The following is a 22,377-nucleotide window of genomic DNA, read 5'->3' on the forward strand; positions in this document are numbered from 1 at the left end:
AGGCAGTAGGGGTCCTTAGTTTGTGGGCAAGAAAACTGAGGCTCAAAGAGAAATCATTCGTCCCACATCATGTGGCTAGGGAATGGCAGAATTAGGATTCGGATCTCTACGTTCTCAACAAGGCACAGCACCCCGATTGGTTGTATTAACCCGTTTGTCTACCCCTGGATTTTTATATCATTTTTTCCTCTTTTCTATCACCAGCCTCTTGTTGTAGAAGACAGACCTACAGGAGGCTGGCTTCTTTCTGCTCTGTTTGTTCTTATATTCCCAGAGCCTGGGAATGAAGGTGAATCTTAGTGAGTGACATCCTAACCCATGCACTTCACTCGATGTACCACCCTGTGTGATCAATCAAAATAGTCTTCTATATTGACCTTATCCTATCACTCCACACCCTGAGAAGATATACCCTAACTATCCTGAACACAAAAAGAATAGCTTTTAAAAAAAAAAAAGTTTTCCAGGGACAGGGGCGCGAGGGGATAGAAAATGGTTTGTTCCGGTCAGACTTCAAACTTGGGAGTTCTGAATGCTTTACCTAGGCATGAGATGGCTTTCCAGGCTGTGTGAAGGCTCGGTTTTCACCTCTGTTCTTCTGATACTATATCCTAAAAGGGTGGGTGGAAAGGCAACTGGGCTTGTTAAACAATGTGGCGTATAACTTTTTCAAACCACGAGGCTAATTAAGAAGAAACATAAGAAGCAATTTTCTCCTTAAGCTGCAGCATGGGTAAGCCTCCTGAGAACTCTGAGCCAGGCTTAGAAAATGCAGCTCCTCATTTGGTAAAAGTGTAACAGTTTCCAGCCTCTGTGCTTGCAAGGCAGGAGATGGAGCCAGGGCCTCTCATCTACTCAAACCACGGGGCAATCAATCTGCACTTGTCAAAGCAAGAGTTGGGAAGAGAAAAGAGGCTGCCCTCTCTCCTCATGCTCTCTCCCTCTGCTCATATTGGATCTGCTCACTTTAAGAATCCTAAATGCTTCTTTGCTCCAACAAAATGAATTCCATGTGATATTTGCAACAGTTCAAATTGGTAAATAAGAGGCTTAAGAATTTACAAGGGTAAACATGTTTGACTCTTCTAAAGAAAGTGGGTGCTAGCTTGCCGGGTGTCATGCTGGACCTTTGCTTCAGGAGCCCCACACCATTATTCTACTGTCTGTCCCTTCGGAGTGCTGACACCAGACTCCTTCTTTTTGATAAGCCACATCAGGCTGCAGATCAGAGTTATTTCCTCTCTGGAGGTCAATGACAGTTGAGAAACACCTCATTACCACCCTCAGCCTAACAGTTCTTCCTGTACTTGATGACTGGGACAATCTCATCCTTGTTATCATAAAATATCTCAGCCAGTTTTTTCAGTCCCGCTCATACCTGACCTATTCTTTCCCCTTTTTCTGATAAGAAGTATCTCACAAATTTACTTCAGATCAATCGTAACAATATGCACTTCAGAGACACAGCCTCAAAGAATAGCTATGCAACATTTTTAGCAGGAATAGGAATCTTGTCAGCATGGTTAGGTACAGCTCTAACAGGATGGATAAGCCTGGACCAAATCATCCCCAACGACCATCACCATCATCACCATCACCACCACCATCACCAACACCACCACCACCATCACTATCACCATCATCACCACCACCACCACCACCATCATCATCATACGTGTATGGGTGTTTTGCTTGGATGTATGTCTATGCAGCACATGCATACCTAGTGCAAACAAAGGGCAAAGCGACATCAGACCCCCTGAAGCTAGAATTATATACAGCTGCGCTGGCAATCAAACCCAGGTACTCTGGAAGGACAGTGCTAAACCTCTCCACAGCCCCCCAAATAATCTTTCAGATTACACCTGTCATTTACCTCCACCCCTTGTCACTCAGATTGATCACTCAGGTTAACAAATCAGAGAGCTGCAGTCATCAGGATGAGAGCGGTGTCTTTTCCCCAAGTCTAACAAATATCAATACAATTAGCCCCAAATTTATCCACACTGTAAGGTCATGTTAAGGCTTAGCAAAAGACAAGATTTATTCGGATCTTAAAATGAATGTAATTGTGAGTTTCCCCAGCAACTCAAGCAGCCATACAAGACATACTGGAATGACTACTTGAAAACAGTGTTCTAGGCTGGTGTTAAAGATGGCTTGGTTGCTCTAGTCACCATGTATCTCAAACCTGATTGCTCTGTCACTTCATCAGGTACTCTGATCTGACTAGGATTCGGTATACAGTGTACATAGACTGCAGTGGCTCGTGCCGATTGTCTACTTGACAGGCTCTAAAATCACTTAGGAGGAGAGTCTCTGAACAAGCCTGGGAAGGATTAATTAAGGTAGGAAGGCCCACATTCACTGTGACTGCACAAGCCAGGTTCCTGAAATAAATCAAAAGGTGGAAAGAAAGCTGGAGCCTCGCGTTTGTCACTCTTGCTTCCTGAGTGTGTGTACAATGTGACCAGCTGCTCCAAGCTCCTGCCTCAGTGACTTCCCTACCATGATGGGTTGCACTCTCAAACTGTGAACTAAAGTCAACACTTTCTCCCTTAAGTTCTTTTGCTCGGGGCAACAGAAAAAGTAACAAGACAGATCCAAGCGCAGAGTATTGGCAGATCACAAATGTGCCTTGCAGATACTACATCCCTAAGTCTGTACCTTATCATCTTTTTTTTTCTTCTTTTTCAGAGCTGGGGACCGAACCCAGGGCCTTGCGCTTGCTAGGCAAGCACTCTACCACTGAGCTAAATCCCCAACCCCCTTATCATCTTTTTAAGGGTAGTTATCCTGCTCAGCAATTTTAACATTCGCTCCAAGTGGAATTCCAGTTTCATAAATTCACTCTGTACCCACGTGTGTTGTGTGTCAAGACTTTTCCTGGGCAGATGTGACATACCTTAGATAGGATCCCAGGACAGACCAAAGTACAGATACCACCACACTCCAACTTGGTGAACCAATGAGATTTACCGGAATTGTTTACAGGAGCAAAAATGACTCAAAGATAGCTACATCCCCAGAGCCCACCCTCTAGAGACAGGCCATAGAAGCTGGAAACTTGAAGCCTGCAGTGCAGTCTGCAGACAACTCAAGAGATAGGACAGTGTTTTTCAAAGTGATTCCAAGCCTCTCCCAGGCAACTTGCCTGGTTTCTGTTTCTTTCATGCAGCTGGTCAGGTCTCAATCTTCTTTGCAGCTTAGCTAGTCTGAAAATGACTCTTATCAGTCTTTATTGCTTACTCTGATGAAGGTGAGGGCGGGAAGTTGGAGGCATGGATCTAATTACTCTAGTCAGTTTCAGGGACTTCCTGAAGCTATTTTGAGTTGTTTACTATCTACTTACAGGGCTTCTCTGTAGGAAACTGTTATACAACACTTCTCCTCATCTCCTGACTCTTTCTTTCCACGCCCTCTTTGGCAATGATCCCTAAGCTTTGGAGGGGGAGACTAAAGCTATCCATCTGCGGCTAAGAATTAGGCCACTGCGCCACAGCATCACTGTGCCTAGGCAACCACTTATCCTCCTGAGCATTAGCCGTGGTTGTGAGTTGAGGCTGACCACAGTGCTCACCTATAGCAATCAACACACATTTTAAATGCGGTCTGAACAGACACACCACATGCATCTAGCAAAGCCATAGAACTTGCTTCCCACTGGGACCTGTGACTTCCCCAGTCTCAAGTTCTTATTCTGGTTCACAGGACCATATATGAACTCCCCGCTGTGAAACAGACCTTAAGCACAATAAAAAGGCTGTTGGTTTTACCCATGATAGCCGAGTCACTTTTGCAAAAGCAGACATAACCATCAGTATTTTAACACTCAGGGTCGTCCATGGTACCTCTCTACATTCCTCCACATCTGGTAAATGCAGTGGGCCTGACTTAATCCATCCAGACCTACTCAGGGCCAAGGGAAAGCATGGTCCTGTTCTCTGACGGAACCGCGCCTTGGGTCAAAGTGGGCCTGGGGGTGGCGGTGTGCCTGTAGGAGTAGCTGTTGCCTCTCCACCCACCATACCTGGCTGAGGGGAAGTTCCTTTAGGGAAAGCTATCCTCCTTAGTCTCAATGATAGAAACAAACCTGGGGAGCCCACAAAAGACCATGCGTCATTTTGGACCCTGCCACACCGTCAACTAACTTTAAGAGAAATAGTACCTACAGCTAAAAAGAAATCTATTAGCACTGGGCCCATTTCCAGATGTGAGTGACTTCCCAAATGCAAATGGATGCTCAAGAGCTAGCTCTTAAAATAACTGAGGGACCACGGAGGCTACGGCACAGATCTATCCACGCACCGCTCTTGGCGCAGCCGTACGATTGGAAGCTTTCCTCATCATCAGAAGCTGACAAACTCATCAGAGTTTTTCTTTGGGGTGTCATCGCTGCCTCGGTTTCCCCAACACTTACCATCTCACAAACACTTTAGAAACCGGTTTCCTGAGAAATAAGGAAGAAGTTCTGCTGATCCTTGGCTCCAATTTAAAAGCCCAAATCTGGATACTCCCTCGAGCCCTGCAATAACTCAGGGCTGGGAGGAGCATGAAATACAGCATTCTGCAGATGGGAAGGATCTGCCCACAGAATGACCCCATTTTTTTCCCTGAAAAGAGCTGACTGAACAACAGCAAAGATGTTGCCATTTTTCTTTTTCTTTGCAGATTGTCAACTTAAATTCCAAATAAAGCTTCTCACTCAAAAGAATTTAATTTATATGTTTTTTTTCCTCCCGGTTTGCTTTGGTTTTGAGACTGGCTCTTTGTATAAGGTTTTGGCCAGCAATCCTCATGCCTGGGCTTCCAGAGTGCCGGAGTTGCAATTATAAACATGCACCGACATGCCCAGGTTGGTCTTGAACTCATGATCCTCCTGCCTGTGGAATGCTAGGTATAGGGTTGAAGCTAGGATTAGGGTTGAAGGTATACACAGTCACACTTTGTCTCCCCCATGGTTTCTGAAAAACTGTATTTGTTTTCCTTGATTCTTTTAGTTTATGCTCTCTCTCTCTCTCTCTCTCTCTCTCTCTCTCCCTCCCTCCCTCCCTCCCTCTAAGCACCCCCCTGTGTGTGTGTCTCTGTGTGTGTGTGTGTCTCTCTCTCTCTCTGTGTCTCTCTATGTGTGTCTCTCTCTCTTTCTCTCTCTCTCTCTCTCTCTCTCTCTCTGTGTGTGTGTGTGTGTGTGTGTGTGTGTGTGTGTGTGTGTGTGTGTGTGTGTGTGGTTTTTCAAGACAGGGTTTCTCTGTATAGCCCAGCTGTCATGGAACCAGCTCTGTAGAACTCACAGAGATCCAACTGCCTCTGCCTCCCAAATGCTGGGATTAAAGGCCTGCGCCACTACTGCTCAACCCGATGCCATCTTTAAAAGGGAGCTCTTCCACTCCTTCCTTGAAAGTTTCAGAACTTTCTGATTTGTGCGTGAAGACCTTTTCTGTCCCTGTGATGTGCCTCTTCCTGGTGAGTTCACACAAAGGAGATTTCCTCTGCCAAGAAAAAGATAGAGAGCAACATGTATGCTGTATCCACTTAAGAGCAGCTCCTGATCCGCCGGATTTCATGCTAATACTATTTAAATGTTATCCTTTATCAAGGAAAAGGGAACTCCAGATATATTTTAATGGTATCCATGAGGAGGACAGAAATTCAGTTATAGAAATGACACCATAATGTGAGGGGAATGAGGAGAAGCAGATTTCTTCTTTGGTGAATTAATCAGCGATTCAAGAGAAATAGCATGACTTTGTCCTGGAGAAATGTCAATCAAATGTATGGGAAAGAAAATTAAGTAAACATGTTCTCTGTGATTATTCAAGAGCAGAGTTCTTCTAGCCCCACACCCATGGCACTTTCCCACTAAATCCTTTACATGGCACTCAGACCTGTGAGCACTCAGGAGGTACAAGTAGTTCAAGGCCTGCCTGGGCCGCATACAAAGAGCCAGCTTTAAAAAAACAACAAAATCATTTATAATTCTTACCAGCTTCTATTGGTTCCCAAACTCCTGCTCTTGTCTAAGAAACAAGATTCTATATATATCCTCCAAAAGCCATACACAAAGTTCTTGTTGTTGGAAGCCCAATCTCCTTGCCCAAGAGAAGTGCTTCAGAAAGCAGGATCTGCCTGGAGAACCTGGTCTGTCAGACAGTGGGAACAGGTGTTCTTATAAAACATCCAGCGGTTCTCTGGAGCATAATGGATGCCATTTTAATTTGACTTCCAAATTCCTTCCTCCTTTATATATACTATCCTTCAGTGGCTAAAAACTGCAGATTCAAAAGTAAAACACTTATCGACAAATTCCATCTACACTGGTATACTGAGACCTTTTTTTGCTTTTTAAATTTGCTTTATTAATTTCAAATTACAAAAAGGATTTTTTTTCTAAAATGGGTTAAATTGCCATGCTGATAGGAATGTTTAGAATTCAATTCAACGATTAAACAATGTTTACGTAGAGACCATTAAGTAGAAACACCAAAAGTTTACAGAAAAAATACCCCACTAAAAACAAGCTTATAAAAGAGTGGCCATTTTATGAGCCCAGAGAAAACCTTAGATTTAATGGTATGAGGCAAAATCATAATGATTGTCAGGTTCCAGAGTTCGGAAACACATGTAAGCCCTCATCTGTTGCTCCTTAGTCTTTCTCTTGGCTTCTGTCACCTGCCGTACAAATCTCCCAACATCCTCTCCACCTTCACTGTGATCAACATGTCTATTAGGTATGGCCCATAGAAAGTCAGGCACAAGTCACCTGACTTTCCTTCTGACATTTTCCCCAGGCTTCTTGTTTTCAACCTCTTCCAGATGGTGGGATTCTTCCTCACTTTGTTTGGATGCTTTCCCACCTTTTGGGGTTTTTTGTTTTGTTTTGTTTTGTTTTGTTTTTTATTTTGTTGTTGTTTGTTTGTTTTGTTCTTGCCTTTTCTTTCTCCACAATGAGATCCAGTATGACTTGTTGACTTTGGACGTCATTACTCCTGAGCCTATCCTTGCCTTCTCCTCTTCCTAGCGATGCTCACCACCAGGTGCATCTCGAAGCTTCTGGTCCTCAGACCTGCTCTTTTCCTCCTCCTCCTCCTCCTCCTCCTCCTCCTCCTCCTCCTCCTCCTCCTCCTCCTCCTCCTCTTCCTACTTTCCCCTGCCCAGGTACATGCACTCTATACCACCAGGACAGGTGCCTCCCTTAGAGATGGCAGGCTGGAGAGCAGTACTGGGACTCTTAACACAATAAGATTCCCCCCCAGTCTTCTAAGCCCCCTTCTCTACTGCCCTCAGCTACTGGCACATTCTTCACATGGCAGCTTTTCTGCCCTCTGCAGGCTATCCCGCCAATAGGCAAGGCCTTTCCACAGCCACACGCTGTGTCTTTGGCACTTGGTAACATCTTTACTGTCGTTCTCTCTTTTTACCGTTTAGGGGTAGATGGGGTCATTCTCTTGATTATATTTCTGATGCCAGAAGACTGGTGAAAAAGAATACAGCACGTCCTCTCCTGTCAGGAATGTAGCGGATATCCTGGTGATGAGGACTGTATTGTGCTGTTCCCATAGACGTGGCCAGAAACATTATCCTAATCTCAGGAACGATGGAGCCAACCAAGGCAGCACGCACCTAACTACAGTTTTCATTATTTAGGAGACTGGGACAGGAGAATGGCTTGAGCTCTTAAGTTTTAAGTCAGCCTGGCTAATACAGTTCAAAAATAAGTCTTGATATAAAGCTGTAGATTGAATTAGAAGGTTCCCAGTGACATTGGTACACAGTTTAGGGTGATGGCATCTCCCTTCCAAGAATCTGATCCTGGCATGAGTGATCTCAGTTCATAATGAAACCAGTCTGTTCTTCTGATTACCGTGAGTCCGAGAGAACAAAGGCAGGAGAAGCTCACGGACACTAAGTTCACCTTTGGCTTATCTTCCTGCCATCTCAGGTAGAAATTATCTGCATTCTTCGTTCTTAGGGCTCTTCCTCCATACTCTGAGCTCTCTGGTGGCTGCAGGTGAAAAACCGGAAATGAAGATCAGCCACTGGATTATTGATTCAGGCAGGACCTACTGACCTCATTATGATTAGGACCCCACCTACCTTCTCTTCATTAAAGCCCCCATGGACAAGCACCAATCTTTATTGCTGTGAATAACATTCCTCTTCTCTCCATCCAACCTCTCAATGTGTGCCTGATGTGTTTAAAGATTGCCCAACTCTAGTCTCAAGTGAGCTACAAAGGTACCCTGGGGTGGGGGCTCATCTAGTCAGTTTGTGATTTCCAGTCTTCCCACCCCCAAAATCCAGTATTCCCAATCGTTTCTTTACAAGGAGATGACTACCTTGGAAGTTTCATAGAAAAGTCTGAACGACTTATAACTTAAAACTATCTCACAGTTTATTTGTGTTCAACACGAATACCCCAGCCCCGAACTTTCAGGACACCAAAGTAAATACAGTTCACTTTGCCGTTGTTCCTCACTGAGTGTGTGAGGGTGTTGGTGGGAGAGGATGATGCTTGGGCAAGAAGAAAGAAGGGAGCCAAGAAAGAGACTGAGACAAAAAGAGGTGGAAACAAGGGAGCTGCAACTTTCAGTGAGACAAGGAGTGCATCAGCATCTTCTCCAAGCATGGACAGTATCCCTGCAAACGCTGCTTTTCCAGATTAGGACTCAGCCTCCTTAAAAGGAGACCTCGGTGTGCTTTAGTTCTGAAGAAAGGATATTGCTCATAAACGTTCTTTAAAAGTCTGTATAGTCCTCCATAGTCCAGTTTCTCTCAACACTGAGAGCCTCTAAAAACATTCTGTTGAGCTTATTACCATAACAGTCTCTAGTATAGTTTTGAAATCAAGCATCTAGCAAGTTATCTATCTCCATTGACAAAACAGGACTTCAGAGGTCACTGACCGTCTATCTGTGTTAGCCAAGTGTCCCCCAGAAATCACAGATGACAGACTGTACATGGAAGTGTTTGGTGTTTTTCAAAACATCACCAGATATTATTGTTCTTTATTTATTAAATGTGCCAGAAGTGTGGAATGGCATAATGTATAATTAACTTCAAGCTACAGCCAAATCATGAAACTGAGGGCACCCTCTCCCCTACATGTCTAAGAACGTAGTTTATCTTCCGTGTTCTTTCGCAAATGCATAGCAATATGGACATAGACCAGAAGGTTGCTGCTAGGTTGCTGCTACAATGCTGCCACTTTTACAGCAGTATTCTTGCTCCTTTTATGGGTAGAAATACCTTGGAGCTGTTGGCATTAACTCAGGAGCAGGGGAAGCAGAAATTCCCATAACAAATGTCGCCCAGCCTCAGCACCAACAATCATTTCTAGTCAGTCATGTAAATCTATTTTCATGACCTTAAAAAGACTCACAATAGAATATTTGGATATTAAAATACTCTATTCTAAAGACACTATTGTAATTGTACTATTTACTGCTGATACTATCCCTCAAGCACTTTACTGCCTTGTGACAGAGTTGGGGACTGGGTGACTAGCATGTACAAGACTCCGAGAGCTTCAGAGCGCTTCAGACAAGGAGAACAAAATGAGCAAAAGCTCTAGGTTGAGTCTCTTTCAAATCCACAGGGTCTATAACGTATTCCCTCTTATCTGTGAAGGACTGGTTCTGAGCCATCGGTGCCTAAAACTACAGATAATACAAACCTGTAATATCTACGTCTTTTTCTATAAAAACACGCCAATGGTGAAGTTTATTTTATAAACACACACATGATGACAAGAATAGCTGCAGTAACAGGTGGCACAGTCTCTTTTCTCTCTCTGTACATGTCTTATCAAGAGGTTCTCATCCTGGTGATGACTCAAGATGAGAAGAATGTGTATGATAAGATGAAATAAAATAAGAGACATGGGCATAACTTAAGGGTTACAAATTGCTGAAATGTCATGAAAGTGAACCTCACGCTGCGATAACGCCCGAGAAGTTTATGAGAGAGTCAAATATGTAGGCTTGGGTTTTACGAAATCTACTTTAATTACGGTTCTTTAACACTTCAACCTCCTTCTAGCCCACCACCCAGCAGAGGTAAGGGAAAAGAAAATAGGTTAATAGGAAATAAGGGTTGTGGACCTGTTTAGAAATCATTCTTTGGGGCAATTCCAATCTCTGCTGTCAACAGTCTAGTCCCCTAGCAAAACACCAAACACAAATGGCAGGAGTGGCTCCACCCAGGAGAAACAGTGAGGCTCCGCCAATCAACGTGAGTCTGTGGAAGCAGCAAGAAGCAGCTGGAATACTACCAGAAGTTCTTTGGTGCATTTCCATGAAGTCATGACACCCAAAGATCAGCAGAGAGAGCCAGGAAAACCATTGGAAGAATGTCATCACCAAAGACCAGCCTAACAAGAACCAGCAAAGAGTTGCAAGGTGAACCAATGCCCTCTCACGAGTCTGCTCTGGCCAAATATCACACGACCTTTCCAGAAAAAACACCACGTGTCTATTCTCAGCAAAACATCCTTTTATATGTCTGCTTCAGCAAAACATCCTCTCATAAGATAGTTTCCAGAAAGACATCACGTGAAACTGCTGAGTCTCCAAAGAAACCAGAAGTTTCCACTTCAAACATATACAGCATGGACACATGTTCCTTGAAGACTGACCACAACCAAACCCAAAACTGTGATGGTGTTCAGAGGCTACTGACTATGGCTGGGGGTTAATATAAGGATCTCAGGATGAGGGTCTGGGCTAACACTGAGCAAAATTCAGAAGCCATAGAATGAGCCAGGTATTGGTGTCACACACCTATAGTCCCTGCGCTAAGAAAGCAGAGGTAGAGGGGTCAGAGTCTGGGGCCAACCAGAGCTACATAGTAAGTTACAGGACAGTCTTGGCTAGAAATTGAGACCCTGTCTCAAACCAAAACAAAATTAGATTGATAGATGCATGATGGGTGGTTGGATGGATGGATTCTAGGATTCTAGGGGTGAGGGACACATCTGGTAGAGAAAAGAACTATATCCGATTAACATAAAGGATTTCAGAAAAAAAGATTAATCTCTCAAATATCCACAGCTTCCATAGACATGGGGAGAATGATGCAGACATTTGCTGGAATATGTGGGTCTCTGTAACTGCTAGAAAACAAGCCTTTTATTTTCTCAGTAACCAGTTATTAATAGCTTATACAGAGAACTTCATTTCCTACTGCCATAACCAATGTTTAGAAGAAACTACCACACATGCAAAGATGTCAGAAGAAACAAGTTGGAACGGAGCAGCAAGATGGCTTGGCGGGTAGAGGTGCCCATCACCAAGTCTGACAGCGTGACTTCTATCCCTACGACCCACGTGATGGAAGGAGAGAAGCAACTCCTGCAAAGAGTCTTCTGACATCCACACATGCAGTCCCATGCACACAAATGCCAAATTAAATAAACAAATGTAAAACTGCAATTCAAAACTAAAAAAATCACAGTTGTTTCCTAAATGCATTACCTGATGAGGCTTCCTGCCTAGAGAAGTAATATGCCGCTGGAGATGAACACTGTGAACAAATATTTTGCTATGACTTGGGAAAACTTAATGGGACAGCCTCTGAATGACAAAGGGTCATGAAGAAAAGCACAAGAACTCAACGCAGAAATGACAAGACAACTGGAAAAGACACTGCACTGGCTGTCAAGAAAGAGCTGGAAAGAGAAACAGCCCCCAGAAAAGGGAAGATACAATTGGTGATGCCACCGAAGCAAAAAGCCGACAGAAACACAGAAGCAGTATAACCTGAAGATATTTTTAAAAACATAAATAACTGTTAGCATAAACATTTTAGGATGAGTACAAAGAAGATGGTGTATAAAATAACACATGAATGTGTTTATAATATATAAAGAAAACACACAAGTGAATAGAAGAAAGACACAATATATAAAAAAAATTCCACCTTAATTTTTCAACTAATAAAGCCAAAATAATGACATGGAATAAATAAAAATAATATTATTCAAGAACAAAGGCTCAGAATAAAAGAGATGAGTGTACCTTTTTAAAGACTTCACAGGGATAGTTAATTTGAGACCATTAACATCGACACAAATCCTAAAACTTTTAAAGACTGATAGTGTCCAATGAGCACACTAGAAGGGCCAATCACTTAAGGGGGCACGGGCGCTGTGTCTGAGGATTGTCCACAGGGCTAGAGATGATGGACATGACATCCAAAGGTAGCCAAGGAGGGGAAGTAGGGGAAACACGTTTCCGGTCAACTCAGTAAGACCCAAGGGCCCCTGACAGAATTAAGACCAATCACAACTGTTCTTTCAATAAATAAAAATCATTTAAATAAACTATTTTACTTAAAAATCTGATTAAAGAGCAAAGTAAAGCCCAGTTCCATTATGTATATATAAGGCATACACAAAAGAAACTCACTGGGAAATATTATATAGTGACATAGGAAAGGGTACACAATTACTACTATATCAAACACAGAAAAAGTCATATCAAAATGTGCCCAGGGGAGGGAGAGAACACTTTATAATACCAAAGGGTGAAAGTCACAATGAGAAATTAGTTAGAGATCTCAGTTTACAGTCTAAGTTACTATCAACCAGCAAAATCAAAACCTAGAGGAAATAAAGAAATAAGTAGACATGAACACATTACTCAAGGGATTCTTGGTTCACTATGGTAAGTAAAGTACAGGGATCATTTAAAATAAGAAAAGAAAAGTCTAATCCTAAGTATTTCTAGACAAGAATGAAAGGAATTTGTTAAAGAGCTAAAGAGCAAATCCAAAAAAAAAAAAAAAACCCTCAAAGGTATTGTAGGAAAATCCAATCAAGTCAATCCCATGATAAATGCTATAAATGCTATATAACTTTTTGGGTAATAAGCATAATACTAATATCCAAATACAATGGAATCATTGAAACAGATCTGTGATTTTTGTTTATATAAAACCCTAGTAAGCATCAACTCAGAGGCCATGTGCATGAAAGATTTATTCCATATATTTAATAAGCAGACCAAAAGAATCATTGACTAAGTACGGAGTAGGGGCTGTATTCTAAGATTTCTCCTCAGCGCTGGAGATAGGGGAGTAACTCCAAAGATAATCAAGGAGAAGCTGTAACCACCTGAGCCCAAGTATCCAAAATAACTCCTGAGACCTAATCAATTATGAATGCCTAGGCCTAAAACTTTGGCTCATTCCTGCTGGCTCTACCTTATTTAACCCATGTAAACTGTTCTGTCTTCAGCATGCTTAGTTACCTCTCCTCAGCTTCATACTTGAGACTTCTTCGGAGTCTTTCTCACATGACTCTATCCTAGAAATCCCATCTCTGTCGGAAATCCCACCTCCTATTTCCCGTCTAAGCTAATAGGCCAGCAGCATTTTATTGACAGCTCATGCTTCCATACATTGCACTGCTGGATTGCCTCTACTGGAAGCCAACACGTTTTGAACCAGCTCAGAAAGCCTCCAAGTGAGGGTGACAATCAAGCAGAGAAATGGATTTTCTTATACTTCCGATCCCAGGCTTCCCACCTGCTTGTACCTCAGCACTCAACCCTGTGCCATATAGAAAGATGAAAATGAGAATTAAGACTCTATAATCAATAATATCAGCTGAGCTACCAAGTGAAAATCCATGCCCGCTATCATACTTTAGAGCAGCAATTCTCAACCAATGGGTTGCCACCCACCTGAGGGTCAACAGGCTCTTCCACAAGGGTCTCATATCAGATACCCTGCACACCAGAGATTTACATTATGATTCACAACAGTAGCAAAACTGCAGTTATGGAATAGCAACAAAAATAATTTTATGGTTGGGGTCACCACAACCTGAGAAACTGTATTGAAGAGTTGCAGCATGAGGAAGGTTGAGAACCATTGGCTTAGAGTGAACTATCTCGGATGCTCTGCTCCAGTCAGTCCTGCCCCCTCCCCCAGCTTCTTACTGACTCGGTGAGAGGCAGAAAAACCCGCCCAGAGGAACCTAGTCAGTGCACAGAAGCAGCTGTTGTGTTAAGTCACAAATTTTGGGTGTGGCTTGTCACAGCAATAGACAACTTGAAAGTATGGGCGTTTTCTTGATATCTATTAGTTCAAAAGTTGGGATTAGGCTTAGTGGAGAAAGACGAGGAATACTTCCACTGAAGTCAGGGCTGATGGTTGTTATCATTATTTAATGTTCTATGAGGGGTACAAGGTGATGGCAGTCTTGAACAGTGTTTAACATTGGTTAAGAATTTAATGCACTTGCAAAGCATTTTGATCAAAGCTACTCACCCACCCCTCTACAATTTATCTCCTATTCCCCAATACACTACTTTCCCACCCCAACTTCATGTCTTCTTTTATTAAAACCAATGAGTCCACTTAATGCCACTTGTATGTGCACGCCTATAGGACCAAATTTGGCCTTTCAAAAGAGTTTTTATTAAAAAAAATTGTAAATTAGACAATTGTCAAAATAACAAGAAAACTTTGACCCCAAACACTGAGTCATGCACAGAGGGGTGGAGGGAAGCACAAGCAAGTACCTTGAGGATTGGGGGAGCTTAGGATAAAAGGCTATGTACGACCATCAAGCTACAGAAAAAAAGTAGTGGCTGCCAAGTATGTGTAAGAGGAGATTAAAGCAAAACGTAAACATAACAGCAGCCCATACTACTTTAAAAGTTTGAAAAACTACAGAAGGCACGAAGGCCAGTTACCTGTTGGAAGTTGAAGCAGGATGAATGAGGAAACAGGTACAAAAGCGCCATATTCTTTGCATGAATACCCACCCAGCGTGCTATGTCCTGCTCACAACCCTGACTATGCATTCAGATTTCACAATTTTTGAAACCCCCCATGGCATATTGATTGTCTACCTTTTCTCCAGAATCTCTCCAAAGCAACCACCAAGGGCTGTCTTCTTTTCCTACATGTGCACGTGGCCTTCTTAACTACCAAAAAGTCTACCATATAACTATAATGACTTCCTTGCCCTACACTAAAATATTACTAGGAACTCCACAGAGAAGGAATCATCAACAACCATCTGACCCAGGGCTTACTTATGCTCAATATGTGTGTACAAAAGAGAAAAGCCAGTGGGAAATGAGTTGCTTCCACTGAAAAGCAAAATACTCCATGATATTTTCATAGACAAATCTACAAACTTAGTCCAAGTTACTTGACTCTGAATTGTTTTAAACAAAAAGGAAGTCGAGGAATGGTCATTGAAATGGGGCGTTGTCAGACGTTCAGCGGGCATGAATAGCTTTTCTACTTGAGTCGTTCTAGAGCAAAGTCAAGTTCTCAGGCACCTTGGCTCCCACATGGCAACTTTGGAGGTGAATTTGCTACCAAGAGCTTTCTTTTACTTCAACTTCAGTTCCTAGTGATTGTAGCCCTGGGGTACTTGTTTCCTTGATGACTGGTAGCCAAGGTCTGGTCTTAGTTTTCAAGACCACCCACAGCCCATGACGCACAATCCCCTCTGTCTTCCAAAGCAGCAATGGATATTTCCTGCTTATTAAACTCTTTTCATGCTTCAAACCTCTTTCTCCCTCTCCCACTGGCTTCAGGAAATGCTCTGCTTTTTAAAGGGATGGTGTGGTTGGGTCAGGATCATCTCTCTATTACAAAAGCAACTGGTTAGTGTCTTAGAGTATATCTGCAAATGTTCTCCTGCCAGTAACACCAGCAGAATCCTAGAAGCCACAGCTGGGGCTAAGGATCTTGAACTATCTTACTATTGCCCTTCACATGCTAATGACCACCTTCCCTCTGAGACACTTAACAGAATGTGGTCTGTGTTGTTCAGAGGAACAGCAGTCTTCATCTTCAATGTGATTCTCCCTCCTCTCAGCTGCTAAAATCTAATGACCTAAGGCCATGAACTGGTTTTCTAAAGACTGCCCCTGGCCCTCTTTTAGAAAATACAGTGCGTGGGAAAAAGAAAACAGTGCAGGGTTGGTAGTGGAAGTGATGGTGATGTCTGGGAAAGTTTAAAACTACTCAGATGTCAGGGAACAGAATAGAGCAGTTGGTGAGTACAAGCTACATAAATACACACACAGAGAGACACATATACACATACATATGCACACACATACATATACACATAGATACACATATACATACACATGCACACATACACACACATGCACATACACACACATACACATGCACACACACATACACACAGAGCCAAACACACATATACACACACAGAGGCACACACAGCACACATACACACATGCACATACACACACATACACATGCACACACATATACACACAGAGACAAACACACATATACACACACAGAGGCACACACAGCACACATACACACATGCACATACACACACATACACATGCACACACACATATACACACAGAGACAAACACACATATACACACACAGAGGCACACACACAGCACACACATACACATGCACATACACACACATACACATACATATACACACAGAGAGACACACACACAGATACACATGCACACACATACACACACAGAGAGACACACATAGATACACTCACACATACATACACATACACACATAAACATATGCACATAAACACACATATAAACATTCGCACATACATACACACACAAACACACATATAAAACACACCTAAACACACATTTACACACACACCTACGCGCACACACGCACACACGCACACGCACACCTGACTGACACATAGAGAGAAATTCTTCTGACTCTGTGGAGACCTTCATAAGAGCAGATGTTGTCTTTCATATGAAACCATGCAGGTTACCGTCACTCAATTGACTCCCAAGTTTCCCTAGGGAATTTCCCCATAACTAGTTTTAAATGATTCTTTTCCTTCCTTATTATCTTCATCTGAACAACTATTTTCCCTTTCCTTTTGATTGAATATCGTATTTGGTTGTTTAAAAACAAAACGAAGAAATCTAATCACATTGCTTCACCCTCCTCCAAAATCATTTTGTGCTGGGTGATGTGGAGATGGCTCAGTGGTTAAACTATTTGCTATACAAAAATGAAGAACTGAGTTCGGATCTACAGCACCCCCCCCCCAACAAATAAAGCTAGAATCCTCATGCCTCAAGAGAAAGCAGAGATGGGCAGATCTTCTTTGGCTCACTGACAAGCCAGTCCAGTCAGAACAGCGAGCTCCAGACCAACCAATAAGAGTCTGTCTCAAAAATAAGGTGGATCGGGGTTGGGGATTTAGCTCAGTGGTAGAGTGCTTGCCTAGGAAGCGCAAGGCCCTGGGTTTGGTCCCCAGCTCCAGAAAAAAAAAAAATAAGGTGGATCACAATCAAGGAAGACATCCAACATGAGCCTCGGTCCACACACACACACACACACACACACACACACACACATACACACACATACACACACATACACACACATACACATACACACACATACACACACACAAACACACACATACACACACATATACACACACACAAACACACACACATAAACACACACACAAACACACACACACCACACATACACACATACACACACATACACACACACACACACACACACACATACACACACACCACGAGCTCCTTCATAATCTGTGTAAACGAGGGCCCACATCATCAACATTAAAAAGTATCTAAAAACCAGGCAGTGGGAGCACACAACTTCAATCCCAGCACTCAGGAGGCAGAGTCAGGTGGATCTCTGAGTTCAAAGTCAGCTTGGTCCACAAAGTGAGTTCCAGGACAGCCAGGGATACACAAAAAGCCCTGTCTTGAAAAAAATAAAGTAAGATAAAATAAAAATGTCTAAAAGTCTTAACAATTATTTTAGAATTTCATGAATGAAAGCTTATAAGAATAAAATGCTTTGATTTCCTAGTCATTTTTATATATTGATTCTTTGCTCCAAAAATTATTTGTCTTCATTCCTACCTTTTCCCTCTGATGGTTTTGAGTCCTTTATAAGGAATATTGAGCAAAAACATGGACAAACACAAACAAATTTACCAGCCCCATAAACCACTAATGAACCGCAACACCTTGCTTTGTGGCCTTCACAGCTAAACAAATAAATCAAAATCACTTTCTTTACGGCACATTATGCTTCAACTGTGGTGTAACGTTACTGTTTTCAAACTTCATTTTTAATGGTGGTTCTTAAACGATTTAACCTCCCTTGTAGTCCACCGCCCATCAGATGTAGTGGAAAGGAAAGGAAGGGGTAGGGAAGAGTAGACCTGTTAAGAAAGGTTCTTCGGAGCAATTCCCATCTGTGACTGGAAATCCGAAGTTCAGTTTACAGGTTAGCAGGCAGTGGCAGTTCGATCCACTCACAAATACCTCACGGATATACCAGCAGCTCAGTTTGATAGTCAGGTTAGCAACAGTGGTGACACGACCTAACAGAAACAGCCTGGCCTCAGCCTCAGCTCAAGTCAGCTAGAGGGACCCAGAGGGACACCAGGAGAAGTTTCCAGCTGTGCCTCTCTCAGGGAAGTGAGATCAGCAGAGATTTGAGATGCACAAGCATTGCGCAGCTGGTCATACCAGCAAGCCAAGCTCTGCTCCTGTCACTCCGTACACTCGTATTTATATGCCTTAAACATCACATGTCCTCCGCATGCCTTGCCTCAGCACAGGTCTTGCCTCAGCATGTGCAGCCAGTCAGCCAGAGTCTGCAGTGTCCCAACAAATGGAGCTCAACTATAAAATGTAAGGCAGACCATGTTGTTAGCAAAGAATCCATCACGTGCTTGCTTTAGCAGAACATCCTCTCTCCTGTGTCTGCTTCAGTGAAACGCTTCTTCTGGAGTCTGCCAAAGTCTTTTACCTGTGTCCGCATCAGGAAAACACTCCTTCAGGTGCTTGCCCCAGCAAAACACCATCCAACACCACTGACTGTCCAAAGAACCCTTACGTTTCCACTTCACCATGGTTTTCCTTGGAGACATGAGGGGTGGGGGCGGGGTAGTGATGTTTTTGCAAAAGCCACGTCTTATAATTATGTTGATTGGACATATTGGGGACAGATGCATCCACAGTCAGGAAGATGGATTGGAAATCAAATCCACCTCAATACCGCACTCAACCCTGGAACTCAGGAGGTTAGATTCTAGTCCAGTTGTCTCCTTTCTCAGCTCTAGCTAGTCTCTCCATCTGTAAAACACACGACACATACTTTTTCTTGAGCTTCTGAGGATAAGTCAAGCCAGCCCAGCCACTCATGTGGGAGCACCTGGCAGACAACAGTGGCTTCTGCTACTGTTTGTTCTGTCCATGTGCTAGACGTAATCAATCAAACTGCTTTGTCTTTCAGAAATAGCTCCTCTTGTAAACTGTGTTTCCCCTGACTATGGTCAATTTCCCACATCCAGGAAGGAGTAAATGACACAAAACACCCATAGGCGGAATGACCCTGTTTTGACTGTTCATAAGACCTTGGCTGGGGTTGAACATTATGAAGCTTCAGAAAGGGGACAGCGGTGACAGTTGGGTGGTTAAGATGCTGGCATGCATGAGGCAGGAAATGATGCAAGATGGCTTCCTCCAGGCATTCTAACTCTGCTTTTTATTTTTCTCAGGAAAGCTTATGGGAGTTATAAAATTACTTCCAGCTAAGGGGACTTGCCTGCTACTCTCAACAGAAGCTTTTCAGGCCTTAGACATCCAGGTGTACTCCCTTCCTTTCGAATACTTGAACAGGTTATTTTCCACAAGTGCTGAGCTTTGTCTTATTTTGTTTTGTTGGTCAAAAATAATCTCAGGATTTAGATAACAAAAGAGAGAAATGTCTACTGAGAGGCCTGAGAAGCAGGCAACAAGGACACACAACCAGCCTTGTGTCCTGAAGCCGTTTTCTTACCCACATAAGAGGTGTTCCAGAGCATAAACCCAGCACACAGCTGAGCCCTTGAAGAAGCATGGTCAATTTCCAAACTCAGTGTGGAGATGGCTGGACGAGTGGAATGCTTGCTACACCAGCATGAAAACATGATTTCAAGTTCTGAGTTTTGATTTGTATTCTCTGGTGACTAATGATGCTGGAGTTTTTTTTTTCATGGTTTTTGGCCATTTATATTTCATCACTGAGAGATGTCTGCCCATCTCAATAATCCACTTCTTGACTGGGTTGTGTGAGTTTTGGATGTGTAAGTTTTTGAACTTTTTGTATACTTTAGTACTTAAGTTGTCCTCTGTAATATTTAAGTAGCAAAGACTTCCTCCCGTTCTTCAGATTGTCTTTTTACTTAACTGTTTCTCTTGATGGACAGGGCTTTTCACTTTCCAGAGGTCCCATTTCAAGAGGTCACTATCTCCTAAGCAACTGGAGTCCTTCTAAGAAAGAACCTATGATGAGAGTGTGTGTGTGTGTGTGTGTGTGTGTGTGTGTGTGTGTGTGTGTACAAGTAAGTGGACACATGTGTACCTGTGCATGTAGAAGCCAAAGGTTGACATCAGGTGTCTTTCTCAGCTGCTCTCCACCTTATGCTTTGAGGCAGGATCTCTCCCTAAACTGAACTTATGACGGAGCTGGATTGGCCGGCCAGCGGGCTATCGAGGAACATTTGTCTCTACTTTCACATTTAGGGGTCCAGGCATGAGTCACCTCATTTGTTTTCCTCATGAATACTGGCGATCCAAACTCAGGTCTTCACACTTGCATAGCAGACATATCACCACATGAGCCATCTCCTCAGCCCCTGAGCCAATATCTTGATGTGTTTTCTCTATTTTCCCTCTATCAGTTTGAGGTGCGCATGAGGCACTTTAAACAACGTAAAGCCTTCTCTGTCAAGGGTCCGCCCCACTTCAGAGACTTTGCAGTTACTACCCCTAAAACCTGAACTTCCATACACAGAAAGAGAAGCTGTGTCCTACCCCACAGGTCTTTGTGTGCGTAATTATGCAGATAACTCTTCTTTGTTGACAGTTTCCATGTGAGCACTGTAACAGCACGCCCGTTAGCATGTCCACTGAAGAATGATGGCCTGTCTGTTTGTTTTTTAAATCTGTTCTATTTGTTTGATTTTGAAATATCTAAAACCCAGTAAAAGTGAAATCACTGGGATCCCAAAATACTACTCTGCTTTCTGCCAATAATTTCCGACCATTTAAATCTCCTGGGCTTCTGTTTTCACAGCCTCTCAGATTTTACTGTTTATTAACACACCAAACTGAGTTATGAGGGTTCTTCTTTTGTGGTTCTGATTTATAAAGTATAATCCAAACTACTGAGAATGAGACACGTGCCAAAGAAAACTTACCTAGGCTCCAAAAGCATTGATATATAAAAGGGGTAAAAAATAAAAATGTGGGAACCACACTATGTCAAATGCTGTGTTTCAAGCTAGATACTGCTTTTAAAAAAAAATAGTAGGGGTTGGGGATTTAGCTCAGCGGTAGAGCGCTTGCCTAGCGAGCGCAAGGCCCTGGGTTCGGTCCCCAGCTCCAAAAAAAAAAAAGAAAAAAAAATAGTATAGGCTTCTGGCTCAGGCCTAGAATTTAGCGATGTTCCTGGCCGTATCCCTGTGTGTGCAGAGATAAGCTTTGTGGGAAAGGAACATTGCCAAACTGGGGGGGGGGGGGGGGTCGATCTTCCTACCATTTTTTTCACTTTTTATTATGTTTCAAATTTTTCAAAAACAAAAATGTGGTAAAAATCTCTGAGACATTTTAAAAATAATAATATTAATTAATAATAATACTTGTTGCCTACGTTCCAACACGGGTTTCAAACTGAAGCTCCTTTGGCATTAGCTATGAGCAAACCTGCTGTGAGATATTAATAACCGAGAGATGCAGGGGCTCTTTCTGGCTGTCGACTCTGACGCTGTGTTTAAAACTGATAATTGAATTATCTAATCCTGCTCTAGCATTTATCAAAAAGACGAGGTTAGAATTATCTCTCCCAGAAGGGAACTATCAAAATGGAGGATTATGGCTTTCTGGGGGGGGGGGGAATGCTCTCTTTCTTAAAAGAGTATTCCCCAGAAAAATTGTGTGTGTGTGTGTGTGTGTGTGTGTGTGTGTGTGTGTGTGTGATATATACATGCATACTAACACAGAGAAGAAATTCTTCACAAAGATATGTCTTTATTACTTCAGGATTCTAAAAGCTACACACAGCACGCCCAAGCAGCTGAACTCTTGGTTTTCTTTTCATAAATGTCAAAACTTTCCTCCAACACCCCTTCTCCCTATACTGACCCCACAATTTTCCTGTGAGATCAGCATGTTCTAAGAGAGCCATCAATCCTGGAAGACAAAGCAGGCTTCACAAGTCACTTGTCAAAGTTAGTGCCTTTTTTTTTTTTTTGGAACAAGGCCAGCTTTGGCAGCAGATAACCATCTAAAATATTCTCTCCAGCTCGGTGTGTGACACAGAGTGCAC

At 42.7% G+C, this 22,377-nt stretch overlaps 1 protein-coding gene and 1 pseudogene across 2 annotated transcripts in view; one reads left to right on the forward strand and one right to left on the reverse strand.

The window, feature by feature from the left end:
• The window catches only part of Rhoj (ras homolog family member J), an 82,483-nt gene that overhangs the window by 11,596 nt on the left and 48,510 nt on the right, over positions 1-22,377 (forward strand).
• On the reverse strand, positions 6,565-6,876 carry LOC148005319 (protein BEX4-like; annotated as a pseudogene).

Source organism: Rattus norvegicus, chromosome 6, assembly GCF_021556685.1.
Source record: "Rattus norvegicus strain SHRSP/BbbUtx chromosome 6, alternate assembly SHRSP_T2T, whole genome shotgun sequence".
NCBI classification, from domain to species: domain Eukaryota; kingdom Metazoa; phylum Chordata; class Mammalia; order Rodentia; family Muridae; genus Rattus; species Rattus norvegicus.